This window comes from Sorex fumeus, unplaced genomic scaffold (assembly GCF_029834395.1).
Source record: "Sorex fumeus unplaced genomic scaffold, SorFum_2.1 ptg000033l, whole genome shotgun sequence".
Lineage (NCBI taxonomy): Eukaryota > Metazoa > Chordata > Mammalia > Eulipotyphla > Soricidae > Sorex > Sorex fumeus.
Window position 1 is genome coordinate 5,475,815 of NW_026606090.1, and position 7,741 is coordinate 5,483,555.

The 7,741-nt window shown below is 38.2% G+C and overlaps 1 pseudogene; it reads left to right on the plus strand.

Annotated features, from left to right (window-relative positions):
• Positions 1-5,125: 5,125 nt before the first annotated feature.
• LOC130026116 (elongation factor 1-alpha 1-like) lies at positions 5,126-6,560 on the plus strand (annotated as a pseudogene).
• Positions 6,561-7,741: the final 1,181 nt, after the last annotated feature.

The following is a 7,741-nucleotide window of genomic DNA, read 5'->3' on the forward strand; positions in this document are numbered from 1 at the left end:
TTTCCACAGATTACTTTAGAGTGTGATCAGTGAACATAGTTCATAGTCATGAGATAGTCGCAAATACTTCTATGTGGTCTATAAGACAATATGGATTGTTATAATTTTCTCATTTGGTAATTGATTTTCCTAGTTTGATGCTAAAGAAGAAAAGACACAGAAAAGATGATATGCTGAATACTGAGAAGTCAGACATGTTGTGTGTAATTGTTTTCTCTCATTTATACTAAGAGATGCTCATTTTCAATGATTCTATGTAACTTTAGCAATTTGTGATCATCTGATTTATTTAAAGTGGAATTTTAACTGTAGACTAGAAAAAGAACTCTATTGGGAACTATTAGATACTTATTTTTAGATTCACTTGGTTTGTCTAGTTACACATAAAAACTTGTAATAGAGATGCAAGGCTTGACATATACAAGAGGGGATAAATGAAATAAGGGGAAAGGTCAATACTGAGTGATCACACTGATATGTGACATATAGGGTAACAAAGGGTGGAGACTTTTGCAGTGAATACAAACTCAGACTCTGATCACAAAATTGAGGGACCAAGGGATAAGAAGAGGGCTAAAAGAGACCCTGTATTTTGGTGGAGGAGATATTGGCACTTTGGAGGACATGATAAAGTGATAGTGTACCTCTAAAACATATAAGCACTTGCAACCTTATACTAATGGTGTTTAAGACAAACTAATTTTGAAACATTAAACAAGAAGAAAAGGCTTATTTAAGTATTTGGTGTAACATATTAAATATATACTCTGCTAAAATATAACCATGGAATTGGTGACAGAACTGTTGTGATATGCAGAGTGAAGAAAATCTGAGAAACAAAGATGGTAATGATAACTGGACTCTAGGCTCGAAATAGGGGCTTTGATACAGAAAATCAACTCCATTTCACAATGCAGATACTACGCTTCACTATCAACCAACGAATTTTTCTCCAGTCTTTAAAATGAGCTAGAATGCTGATTGTGGATGTAATGACCAATGCAAGACTATACAAGTATTATATACTTAGTATTATATACTATATAAGTATTATATAGTCTTATATGAAATGAGTCTATTGATGTAATGTTGGTTTTATTGTGAAGAGAAACAGTTTCAATACTAACTGAAAATAAAAACATAGTAGCCCAGTGAACACTTCAAAATAATATGCCCATGATGATGATTAAAATTAAAAGTGATTTTCTTCCAGTCTTGCAGTTCATTCATAAAAACCTGTTTAATGAATGTACTTAAAATGCCAGTTCTTTCTCTCCTCTCTGAGGCAAGGTCTATAAGATTTCATTTGGGTCTGTTATTCATACGACAATGATCTTATCTGGTTTGCTGTATAGTGTAGCTAGTAATATAAGAAAATTACATAATTTACCAAAGGTATCGATAATTAAAGTTGTAGAGATACTCATTTTCCAGTCCAGAGTTTTTCTCTCAATACAGAGAACTTCAATTTATTTTAAACTGTACAATTTCATCAAAATAAAGATAAATGTTCTTAATAAGAAAGTTAAAATATTTCTATTATAATTAGCTCGATTTTAAAATTTGAAACTAAAAAAAAATCGTTTTGTTTTTGGGACCACACCTATCAATGCTCAGGGGTTTCTCCTGGCAGAGCCTGGGGAACCATGAGATGCTAGCCTCCTACTTTCTGTATGATCTCTCCGGCCCCAAAATTTCACATTGTTTAGTTATAAAAATACAACAATTGAGCGTGTGGAAGATAGTTGAAAGTGGTAGAATATACGTGTGGCATATTTGAGGCTGTGAATTTATTAGCAAGATGTGAATGTTATATCATTGACTAGGTATGACTGGGGAGGCTGTTATTTAAAAAAGGTTGGGAAGCAAATGTAGAGAGAAAATATTGGAGGTATGGTATTTGCTTTGCATGTGGTTGACCTGGGTATGATTCTCAGTACCACAAATATTGTGACCTGTGCTCTGAGCATCACAAATCACAAATCACAAATCATCCTGCTATTCGTCGATTGCCTCGAGCAGGCCCCAGTAACGTCTCTTTCATCCTAGTCCTGAGATTATATTCAAGGCTCTTTAGGAGAATGAGACCCATCATTGTTACTGGTATTTGGCATATTGGGTACACCACGGGGAGTTGACCAGACTCTGCCGTGTAGGCAGGCTACATTCGGTAGCCTGCCAGTTTGTCCAAAGTAGGAATGAGATAATAAGATGTCATAATAAGATGTCGCACGGCCGCATTTGCGGCCGCGCGGTTCCGGGAGCTGCTTTTTATAGTCTCTGGGTCTTGGTCGTTGATGGGTTTACATGGCGCCAGGGAGCCAGTTGGTGGGTGTGACCCCTTCCTACTGGAGTTTGGAGGATCTGGGTGGAGGATGCCTGGCCCCAATCCGAGTAGGCTTGGAGATCTCAGCCCGGAACCCGCGTGACTTTGTCCCTCTGCCAGTACCTTCATGTGTGCGGAGAGTGGTCTCAGCATGGTGGTGGCTGGTCCTGGAGGTCTTTGGCTGCAGGAACCCTGGTCGGGGCGGGGAGGAAAGCTCAACCCGCTCCCCTCCAAGGGGCTCCGGCGAGGGCAGCCAGGCGCGGGGGCAGGAGACTGCTCTGAGCATAGAGGTAGAAATAAGCCCCCAGTACTGCTGGTGTGGCTCCAAAAGCAAAAATAAAAAAATAGATGAATACCACAAGCAGATTGAAGAGAAAGAGTTTCTTTTGTCTGAATTCTACCTACTTTCACTCTATTCAGTAATTTTAAAACATGACTAAGAACAGTGCAGGTTCTGGAGAGAAAACAAGAATTTGTGCTAGATTTTTCTGCTGAACTAAATCATAACATAATGTTTTTTCTGTGTACGTGTGTTTCTATGCACATGGAAATATGCCTTTGTGTCTTTGAAAGGAAACATGCAGACATACACACAACAGAAAGCAGGACATTTAAAAATATAGCACAGAAAAATTGCATTGTAGATACTTGGACCAGAGAAGTAATTCTATTTTATATAAAACATACGGTTTTATTTTAAAATAATTTATCTTTTGGTGTAGGATTGAATGGGAGAAGGGTTGAGACATACCTAGTGATGCTTGAGTTTATTTCTAACTTCCGGTGGTGCTCAGGGGACTGTATGTGGTACCAGGAATCAAATTTGGTTTGATAAAAGAGGTCTGAACATTTGGGAATTTTTGTGGACCCATCTAATTAAAGTGTACAATAAACTAACTTGGAACCTTCTGAGTTTTGTATGAAAATCTTTCATACAGTTCTCAAGAATCCACCCATGTAGGAAAATCTACTTATGTGCTAACAACATTGCCTTAGTGTCTTAATTCAGAAAACATTTCCTACTTCCTTTGTTTTTGTGTTTTGCACATGCTGAAGTTTGATGTCAATAACAAAACCAAATACTGAACCATCTGTCAGGACACAGGGGAGTTGGTTATTATTCACTGCTTCCTCATAGTTAATATTACAAGATATGATTGAATATATACTCAGGATGAGACATTTGTTAATGTAAGAACTACTTGTTTTCAAAGGATTCAGTAAAAACAAACAAAAAGCAACCAGAAATAGCCACAAGGGACCACGTTTCAACTGTGGAATTAATTGTTTTTGGAGTGCTGAGATGAGGTATTAACTGACGTAGAATTTCTTAAAAGAGGCATCAGTATCTTCTCAAATGCTCATATTTAATCAAAGGAGGTACATTATATTCCAAAGGAAGGGAAATTAAAAATCTGATTTTATCAATATGTGGGTCGCACTGTAGGTTTGGAATAAAATCAGTAGAACCTTCGCTCACAAGTTCTTTAATTCTAAATGGAATAAGCTTTAAGTGAAAGTCTTAAAGATTCAGAAATTAGGATAAAGTATGATTTAACGATAAAAATACTATTTCTTTGTACAAAAGTACAATAACTTATACTCACAATATTTGAACTTCTGAGAGAAAACAAAAATATACAAAATCTACAAATCAGGGTGGAGTGATAGTACAGGGATAGGTTGTTTGTCTTACACATGAATAATCCAGGTTTGATTCCTGGCATCCCATATGGTCCCCTAAGCACACCAGGAGTGATTTCTGAGTGTAATCCCTGGCTGAACATCACCAGGTATGGCTCCTAAACAAAAACAACAACAAAAAACAACTAAATCTACAAATATTTAAAAAAAAAACTACAACAGGCTAAATATATTTTTAAAATATTTATATTTTATTGCATCTTTCTTACCCTTTGTCCAGAGAAACGTTAGAATTCCTGGTTCAACTACATAAATTTTACTTTTCCAAGACAAGCATAAAAACCCATTTTCTTTCTCTTTATCTAAACTCTATGCAATTGGTCATTTTCACTTTGGTGAGTAAGTAAACAAGCAACATGTTTCATTGAAGTGATTCTATAAAAATCATTTAAGGCTACAAAATTGTTATAGGAAAAATTAAGTGGAAAGGCACTTATCAGATATCTGATGCTTAAATCTGGGCCTTAAACTGTATTAGGTGTGTGTGTGTGTGTGTGTGTGTGTGTGTGTGTGTGTGTATGTGTGTGTGTCCAGACAGACTTCTTGATTTCTGTAGCACTACTTTTCTCATTAGTAAAACAGAATTTATAATATTAATTACTATTTGTGTTTTTTCAAGATTTAATAGTATTTTTAGTGTAAACTTTTGATATGGAACCTACAGCACAGTAAATGAAACTGCCTGTTCCCAAAATTGTATTACAAAATCTGATAAATTCTGTATTATTATTCTTATTTAGTTGAATGGGAAAAAATTAAAACCAGTTTCTTGTAATTAGTTAAATATTTGTTTTCTTAGACAAGTAACTCACAAAGGAATTTATAATTATACTGTATATATTGTATATTACATATATTGTATATTTAGGATTTTTATATATATTTTATACTTAGGATAGCACAGCGGGTAGGGCATTTGCCTTGTACCTGGCTGACCAGGGTTCAATTCCTCTGTCTCTCTCCGAGAGCTCGTCAAGCTACCAAGAGTACCCCGCTGGCATGGCAAAGCCTGGCAAGTTACCCGTGACATAGTCAATATGCCAAAAACAGTTAACGACACCCTTTTTCGCAACAGGTCTGCCACCAGAACACAGGTCTCATGAAAAACCACAGCTAAACGCAAGCCAAAATGGGAAAGGAAAAGACTCACATCAACATCGTCTTCATTGGACACGTAGACTCAGGCAAGTACACCACCACTGGCCACCTGATCTACAAATGTGGTGGCATCGACAAGAGAATGATCCAGAAATTCGAGAAGGTGGCCGCTGAGATGGGAAAGGGCTCCTTCAAGTACCCCGGGGTCTTGGATAAACTGAAAACTGAGCATGAGCATGGTATCACCACTGATATCTCCCTGTGTAGAAGTTCGAGACCAGCAGGTACTACGTGACCAGCATTGATGCTCCAGGACACAGAGACTTTATCAAGAACATGATTACAGGCACTTCTCAGGCTGGCTGCGCTGTCCTGATTGTTGCTGCTGGTGTGGGTGAATTTCAGGCTGGTATCTCCAAGAAGGGACAGACCAGCCAGCATGCCCTTCTGGTTTACACATTGTGTGTGAAACAGCTCATTTTTGGCGTTAACAAAATGGATTGCACTGAACCACCCTACAGCCAGAAGATATATGAGGAAATTGTTAAGGAAGTCAGCACCTATATTAAGAAAACTGGCTACAACCCTGATACAGTAGTATTTGTGCCAATTTCTGGTTGGAACGGTGACAACATGCTGGAGCCAAGTGCTAATATGCCTGGTTCAAAGGTTAGAAAGTCACCCGTAAAGACAGCAGTGCCAGTGGAACCACACTGCTTGAAGCTATGGATTGCATTCTGCCTCCCACTCGTCCAACTGACAAACCCCTGCGTCTGCCCCTCCAGGATGTTTACAAGATTGGAGGTATTGATACTGTCCCTGTGGGCCGAGTTGAGACTGGTGTCCTCTAATATGGCATAGTGGTCACATTTGCTCCAATCAATGTTACAACTGAAGTTAAGTCTGTTGAAATGTACCATGAAGCTCTTAGCGAAGCTCTTTCTGGGGACTTGGGCTTCAACGTGAAGAACGTGTCTGTTAACGATGTTCTTTGTGGCAATGTAGCTGGTGACAGCAAAAATGATCCTCCAATGGAAGCTGCAGGCTTCACAGCACAGGTGATTATCCTGAACCATCCCGGTCAGATCAGTGCTGGTTATATACCTGTGCTGGATTGCCACACCGCCCACATCGCTTGCAAGTTTGCTGAGCTGAAAGAGAAGATTGACCGTCGTTCTGGGAAATATCTGGAAGATGGCCCCGAGTTCTTGAAATCTGGTGACGCTGCCATCGTCGATATGGTGCCTGGCAAGCCCATGTGAGTTGAGAGCTTCTCTGACTACCCTCCTCTGGGTTGTTTTGCTGTTCGTGATATGAGGCAGACTGTTGCTGTGGGTGTCATCAATGCAGTGGACAAGAAGGCAGCTGCAGCTGGCAAGGTTACCAAGTCTGCCCAGAAGACTCAAAAGGCCAAATAAATATTATTCGCAGTACTTGCAATCCCAATTTTAATCAATGGTGGAAGAACCGTCTCAGAACTGTTTGTCTCAATTGGCCATTTAAGTTCAATAGTAAAAGACTGGCTAGTGATAACAATGCATCGTGAAACCTTCCAAATGTTTTGTGGGCCATTTATTTTTGGGTGTGTGTGGCAGTTCAAATTATTAGTTTTTAAAATCAGTACTTTTTAATGGAAACAACTTGACCAAAAATCTGTAACAGAATTTTGAGACCCATTAAAAACAAAGTTTAATAAGGAAAAAAAAAACAGTCTGACAATGGATATGTTGCTGTTGCTCCCTTGATGAAAGATGAACAACGAAGGGCAGGACAGTGCTACTTAGGACTCTACAGCTATATTGTAGATGAAAATAATTCACTTAAATCACTGCAGTAGTAGTTATTACCAGAATAATGATTAGAAACCATTCAAAAATTGTAGGCTTTTGTATCTATTTCACTGAGAAAATAAAATCATTTGTAGTCTTAAACATTTTCATTTTTTTTCCTTTTCTGACTGGTGAACTATATTCTCTAAATCAAATCCACTATTTGAAGAATAATAGTTTTCTCTCATTTCTCCAAGAATCTACTTCCATCAGTATTCCTCACTTGGAATAAAATTTATCACATTAACCCTGAATTATATATCATATACTACTTATATTCCATAAGTTAATTGGTTATAGAGGAGTATTTATTTCTGTGATGTATGATTTGTCTCTGTGTCACCTGATAATCTGAAAGGAAACATTAGACTTAGGGTTGGAATTCTCCAGGAGCTCCTGTATGTAACCACCTAGCATTTGGAGGACCCCAGACTCCTTTGGGAGAGAGATCTCCTAAGATTTCCCCCTTGAATGATGTAATCTTGCCTGGGTAACTTTAACACCTACACTTGTCTCTTGAAAATTACTTGCTCTTGCCACACACAAAAAAATAAAGCTGTTTTCTGGATTCATATTTTTAATGTAAAAAATGTGTTAATATCGATTGTACTTTCAGCTCTGGAATATTAGTGGGTACTTTAGCAGTTTTGGAGCCAGAGGGTCTGGATGGCCTTCCTGAGGAGAATTGAGCCCATAAAAATTCTGAGAGAAGAATAGTGGTGCTCCTTAACAGGGCCCAGGGCCCAAGGCTTAAGTTCAATGGAAGCTCATGTAGCTTCCCAGG